The sequence below is a fragment of the Oryctolagus cuniculus genome, chromosome 3, assembly GCF_964237555.1.
Source record: "Oryctolagus cuniculus chromosome 3, mOryCun1.1, whole genome shotgun sequence".
NCBI classification, from domain to species: Eukaryota; Metazoa; Chordata; class Mammalia; order Lagomorpha; family Leporidae; genus Oryctolagus; species Oryctolagus cuniculus.
In genome coordinates, this window is record NC_091434.1 from 10,257,981 (window position 1) to 10,264,909 (window position 6,929).

A 6,929-nucleotide genomic window follows, 5' to 3' on the forward strand; every position below is an offset into this window, starting at 1 on the left:
CAGAAGGGGCAGGGACCCCCACCTGGCAGGTTATCAGGTAGGAGGGGGCAGGGCAGGATGTGAACACTGGGCTGCCCCTGAAGTATTATCGGGATAACTTTGAGATGTAGATGCATGTGCTGGACGTAGAGTCTTCTCTGGAGGCCTTTGTCACACACACATAAGCTCATACCTAACTTCCTGCCTAACAGTCCCAGATTCCATCTGTCTCTGCCAGCGGCAGCCCTCTTGGGTTGTCCCAGAGAGTGAGAGACTTGTCACAGCTGACACCTCATAATAGGGTGGCGAGGCCTGATAACACAGCCAGCAGGAATTAGTTAAGTTAGGGAAAGAAGCATTCAAGGCTATATAAGCACTATTTAAGAGTTGCCACAGCGGACCAGATTGTTGGGGTTTTGACTTTTTCCTGTTACTGGCTGAGGCAGGTCCGGCCCTGTCTTTGCGTGCCTCTTTTGATTTTGAACCTTTGCCTCGGCTGGTCATAATGGGTCGGTCCTTGTCCTTTTTTTACTTGGGGAGGAGGACTTGGATTGGGTCTGGGTTTTTGGGTTGGTGAGGGCTCAGGCTCGGGAATAAGGTGAAAGGAGCGGCCGAGAGCCGCCATAAAAAATGGCCTTAATAAAATAAAAAAAAAACAAAAAACAAAAACAGAAATTGAGACAAGCAATTCCAGAAACAGTCCTGGGAAATGGGGAGTAAACTAAGTTCACAGAGAAAGCAGATAGCTACTACCCAGAGATAAGGGCTTCTACCCAGAGATAAGGGCGACAGAACATCCTGATATGCACATAAGCCCCCTCCCCTGTGCTTGTTCAAGCTTAACAAAAAAACCGCGAGGCACGTAGGGCACGTAGCCACCCCTTTCTGCTCTTCAAGGACCCCCTCCCCTTGTCCAAGCTTAGACACGTAGGACACGTAGCCCCCCCGTTCCTCCTCCTCCTCGATGACCTCCTCCCCTTGTAGTTGCCCAATAAACTTACACCACCCTATGGTATGTTAATTTTGTGGTTTTGCCCCTTAAAAGCTGTGTGAGATAGCTGCTCGGGGCTCCTCTCCCCCCGCTGCTTCCGGCAGCCAGTAGAGAGCCCATTTGCGCAAATGAAATAAAACTGCCTCCTGTTTTTTTTGCATCGTCTGGTCTGGAGTCTGTGTTTCTGGGGTCGTCACAAAAGGACACCGCTTTTGGGGTCCTCCAAAGGAACTTATTCGGTCCCACCCCAATTGTGTGGCTCGGTTGAGACCGCCACTGGATTGTAAACTGAATGCCTGGGTCAGACATGGAGACATATAGTCTCAGTCCCCATGTTTTTCCCTTAACCCATTGAGAATTCTGTATTCCTTGCCATGTTTTTACCTTAATTTGGATTGTGTCTTTTTCCCACTTGAGGACTTGACCCACCCACTCTGGCCATCTCCAGAATTTTGTCCCTAGGAGTCAACCATGAGGCTATTGTCTCACATCCCCAGTAATAGCAATAATAATTGCCTGCCCCCACTGCCCCACACACAGTCTGGGGAAGTTTCTGCAGGACAGACATACCATTTAGTTTGTTGTAAGTTGGCCTCTATACCAGTTTGCCCGCACCCCACCAATTTTACCCCGGGATTCCAATGCCAATCGGCTGGTGAGGTAAATGTCTTAACTCTGGGCCTGGAGATCAGCCTCGTGTCCACTTCCTGCCACAGTGTGCAGAGATCTATGGTGAACGTGGGCTGTCCTGTGCCATTATAGCAGTCAATTACTCTTCCCGACACACTCAAGGTCCAGTAGCCTGGTGGAGGTTGGTGAGGAATGATGTCCAAAGTCACTCTCCCCCCAACAGACAGAATTAGTAGGCTTATGAGGTCAGGCCTCATTTCTTGGGTGATCTGTGGCCTGCGGGATACGATGCAATCTAAGCTTCAGGGGGTGACTTTTATCTCGGGTTTTGTCGACCCTCCAAGTCGACTTGGATGTAAGAGGTTCTATGAGGTCCTGGAATGGGTCCGCTGATTTAGTGTGAGTGTGATGAACCCAGGAGGACACTCCGTCTACCTTGAGGGCAGTGGGGGTCGTCAAGATGACTTGGAAGGGTCCCTTCCACCTGGGTTCCAACTTTTCCCGTCGGTGGCATTTCACGAATACCCAGTCGCCCAGCCGGTAGCTGTGGGGCACCGGAGGAGGCCCTGTCTCGTACAGGTCTTTCAGTTTTGGCCACACCTGTTCATGGACCCCCTTAGAAACAAACGTTGGTCCATTGTCCGAGCCTATCATTACTGGAAATCCATACCTGGGTAAGATGTCCTCCAGTATCTTTTTGGCCACCACCTGGGTTGTTTCATTCTTAGTGGGAAAGGCTTCTACCCATCCTGAAAAGGTATCTATAAAAACTAGTAAGTATTTATACCTGTACTTTCCTGGCTTTACCTCAGTCAAATCTACTTCCCAATAGGCTCCTGGTTTATCTCCTCGCTGTCTTGTTCCAGAATTCTGAACGTTCTTGCCTGCATTCATGAGTTGATAGACTTTGCATTTGACAACAATTTGGTCAGTTTTGCTGGGGGCCTCTTTTATTCGTAGTTTCCTCTGTCTCATTAAGTCCTGTATCCTCCTGGTGCCTAGGTGAGTGCTGTGGTGGATTTTTTGTAATACTCTTTCTCCTAGTTTTTTGGGGAGTATGATGCGAAATTCAGAGTCTCTCCACCACCCATCAAGGAGCTGTGCCTCAGGGAGCGTTTTTACCCATTGCAGATCTTCTTCGGTATACTCGGGCGTTGGAGGCAAGTTCCTGGGTCCTGGATCAGGAATTGTTGTATGACTATAGCCTGAATTGGGGACATAGCTATTTTCTTAGCAGTCTGATCAGCAAAATAATTGCCCCTTGACACGGGGTCTATAGGTTTTTGGTGGCCCAGGCAATGCACAATTGCCAATCTTTTTGGCTCCCATAAAGCGGCTAGGAGAACTAAGATTTCTTCTTTGTTCTTTATGGTTTTTCCCTCTGATGTCAGGAGACCTCTTTCCCGATATTTAGCCCCACGTATATGGGCAGTGGCAAAGGCGTACCGGCTATCAATGTAGACCATAAGTCTTTTTCCCTTTCCTAGTTTTAAAGCTTGGGTTAGGGCTATCAGTTCCACTTTCTGTGCCAAGGTGTCTGCTGGCAGGAGCTCAGCCCATATTATCTCAGTCTCTGAAACCACCGCTGCCCCTGCATACCTCTGTCCTTGATGCACGAAGCTGCTCCCGTCCGTAAACCAGGTTACCTCAGTGTTGGGCAGGGCTTGATCTTGTAGATCTTCTCTTACTCCGTGCACCTGGGCTAACACTTCAGCACAATCATGGAGTGGGGCCTCCAGGTCCGGGTCAGGGAGCAGGGAGGCGGGGTTTAGGGTGGCTGGTGGCTAAAAGAAAATTCTGAGAGGGTTTAGCAACAGCCCTTGGTAGTGAGTTAGCCGTGCATTGCTAAGCCATCCGTTGGGAGGCTGCTTTAGGAGGCCTTCAACAGCGTGGGGTGTGGTGACCTGCAGTTCTTACCCCATGGTTAGCTTGTCTGCATCTTTTACCATCAGAGCTGTGGCCGCTATCATTCTGAGACAAGGGGGCCATCCAGTGGCTACAGAGTCAAGTTTCTTTGATAAGTACACTACAGGCTGTTTCCAAGGGCCTATGGGCTGAGTCAGAACTCCCTTAGATACCCCCTTACTCTCGTCCACAAACAGTTGAAAAGGCTTGGAGGCATCGGGGAGTCCCAGCGCTGGGGCCGAGAGCAGCGCTGTTTTTATCTGCTGAAAGGCTTTTTCAGCCTCCTCTGTCCATTGGAAGGGCTGCTGATCTTTTGTCATCAGGTAGAGGGGTTTGGCCAATTCAGCAAACCCAGGGATCAACAATCTGCAGAACCCAGCTGATCCCAAAAACTCCCAAACTTGTCTCTGCGACTGCGGTTGGGGGATTCGGAACACAGTCTCCTTGCGTGCAGGGGTCAGCCATCGTTGCCCCCCTTTTAATAGGGTCCCCAGGTATGTTACCTCGGTCTTGCAGAGTTGGGCCTTTTTAGCGGATGCTCTGTAGCCCAGGCTCCCCAAAGTGTGCAAGAGGTCCTCCGTTCCTCGGGTGCATTCTTCGAGGGTCTGTGCTGCTATCAGTAGATCATCTACACATTGTAAGAGGGTTAGGTTTAGGTGTGTCTGTCGGTACTCACTCAGGTCTTCATGAAGAGCCTCATCGAATAGGGTGGGAGAGTTTTTAAACCCTTGTGGCAGCCGTGTCCAAGTTAGCTGTCCGTTGATGCCTCTTTCTGGGTCCGTCCATTCGAAGGCGAAAAGCTCTTGGCTCTTGGCTCTTAGGTGCTAGGGGTAAGCTAAAAAAAAGCATCTTTCAGATCTAAAACAGTATACCATTGTTTTTCGGGACTGAGAGCACTAAGGGTGTTGAGGTTTGGCACTGTTGGATGGATATCAATAGTTCTTTTGTTAACCTCCCTCAAGTCCTGTATGGACTGATAGTCCCCTGTGGTGGGCTTACACACTAGCAGTAGAGGCGTGTTCCAGGCCGATTGGCACGTTGCAGAACTCCCTGGTCTAGGAGGTGCCGAATGTGGGGTGTAATTCCCACTCTTGCTTCTAGGAGCATAAAGTATTGTCGAACCCGGACCGGATCCGCTCCAGGTTTTGTCTCTATGTGTACGGCCGGACGGTGGGCGGCCAGTCCCATTCCCCCAGTCTCAGCCCATGCCTCGGGGAAGCGCTGGACCCACCGGTCAATTTCTTGTCCAGGCTCCTTAGGTTGTTGGTGAATACGGTATTCATCTTCCAGGGACAGAGTTAATATTGAAACTGGTCCACCTTGTGAATCCGTCACCTTTGGCCCATCAGGTAGGAAGCAAATTTGGGCTCCTATTTTAGTTAGTAAGTCTCTCCCCAGAAGGGGGTATGGACTTTCAGGGATGACCAAGAAAGAATGGGACACACTCTTGGTCCCCAAGTCCACAGTTCTTTTAGTTGTCCATGAGTACTTTTTGATCCCTGTGGCTCCTTGCACCCAAGAAGAGGTGGCTGATAGTTTCCCCCGGGGGCTAGTGAGAACTGAGTGCTGGGCTCCTGTGTCTACTAAAAACTGGATAGGATTCCCCTCCACTTGTAGAGTTACCCTGGGTTCGGGGAGTGGGTCCAAACCCCGTCCCCCCTAATCTTCAGAATCTTGAGTCACTAGTACAGCAGGGGGTTGCGTGGAAGGCGTTTCCTGCCATCGGCCTGGCTTGGCCCTTTTCTTTTTTGGACAGTCTCTAGCCCAATGGCCAATCTCCTTGCAATAGGCACACTGGTCTTTATCTAATTTTTATAGGGTATTTTTGGGCGTGTGGAATTTTCCTGTGGTTGCTTCCCTTGAACTGCTGCCACCAGTACTCTCGTCATCTTTTCTGTTGCCCTCAACTGCCTCTCTTTGGGGGCATCCCTATTATTAAAAACCCTCTGAGCAATCCTAAGTAAATCCTGAATGTTCTTTCCCTCCAGGTCTTCTAATTTTTTAACTTCTTTTTAATGTCAGGAGCAGCCTGATTTACAAACAACATAACTACTGCTGCTTGATTTTCGGGGGCCTCTGGATCCATAGGCGTGAACTGTCTAAAGGCTTCCATTAATCTTTCTAAATACCCTGAAGGGGACTCTGTCTTTCCTTGACTAACTGCATATACCTTGGCCAAATTAGTGGGCTTGTGTACTGCTGCCCAGAGACCCGCCATTAGAGTCTGGCGATAAACCCATAGCTGTCCCCTACCTTCTGCCGTGTTGTAGTCCCAGCCATCTTGTGGGGGTCTGGTCAAAGGAAAAGCATCATTGATTAATCTGGGTTGGCTGTGGGTTCACCATCGTCGCCAGGAACCAATTTCCTGGCTTCTAACTGGATTCGTTCTCACTCCTCTGTGGTAAACAGGATTCAGAGGAGTTGTTGGCAGTCATCCCAGGTGGGTTGATGAGTAAACATAATGCTATCTAAAAGAGAAATCAAATCTTTGGGATTGTCAGAAAAACGGGCATTTTGAGTCTTCCAATTATAGAGGTCACTGGTGGAGAAGGGCCAGTACTGAAGTCTAGGGTTCCCAGTGCCATTGGGCGGCCCGATTTCTCGTAATGGTAGGGCCACCGTGGAGTCGGGATGGTGCGGGCTCGCCGCTCGTTGGGTTTGACCCCTCGTCCTTTCTGCTGGTCCCCCTGGGTCAGCCCCTGCTTCTCTCTCTCCCTCCAGTGGGGCTGCCTGTGTTCCCTCGTTCACCGGCTCTGCAGGCCTAGGATGAGGGAGAAGGTATGGAGGAGGGTCATGGGGTAGGGGATCTGAACTGCCAGGCAGGACTGGGTAAAGAGGAGCTGAGGGTTTAGTGGCTCAGGGTTTAGCAGTGGCCTCCCTTAGGGGTGCGGTTTTTGCTGACTCGCCCGTTCCTGTGCGCTGTAGGGCTAGATTTTTAGCTGCGGGAAGGAGAGGCACCAGCAAGGCCAGCGGGTTATTTATTAGATCTTGCCAGACAAGAATGTAGGGGATTTGATCTGGGTAGCCATTCGGTTCTGAAAGATTTTCTCCTTAACCGTCCGTACGACTGACCGGTCGAGAGTGCCCTCTGGAGGCCATCCAACACCAAAAGCTGGCCACGGTGACCCATCCCGACTCCACGGTGGCCCTACCATTACGAGAAATCGGGCCGCCCAATGGCACTGGGAACCCTAGACTTCAGTACTGGCCCTTCTCCACCAGTGGCGGGTTTGTCCTTCCTGATTTCCACGCTTAAACTAGAAGCTCTATTCCTCACAGCTCTGAAATGATCCATTATGATGGTGAGGGGGTGGTCTGCGTCTGCCCCATCGTGGACCTAGAGTCCCTGGTTAAAAAGGGGGATTTTTGGAAGGAAGGTAAGGTTAGTCAGATAAAGGAACAAAGCAGGAACGTGTAGAGTGTC

The 6,929-nt window shown here is 50.4% G+C and overlaps 1 pseudogene; it reads right to left on the reverse strand.

Moving 5' to 3' along the window:
* Window positions 1–1,846: 1,846 nt before the first annotated feature.
* LOC103348931 (uncharacterized) lies at window positions 1,847–6,635 on the reverse strand (annotated as a pseudogene).
* Between the last annotated feature and the right edge of the window lie 294 nt (window positions 6,636–6,929).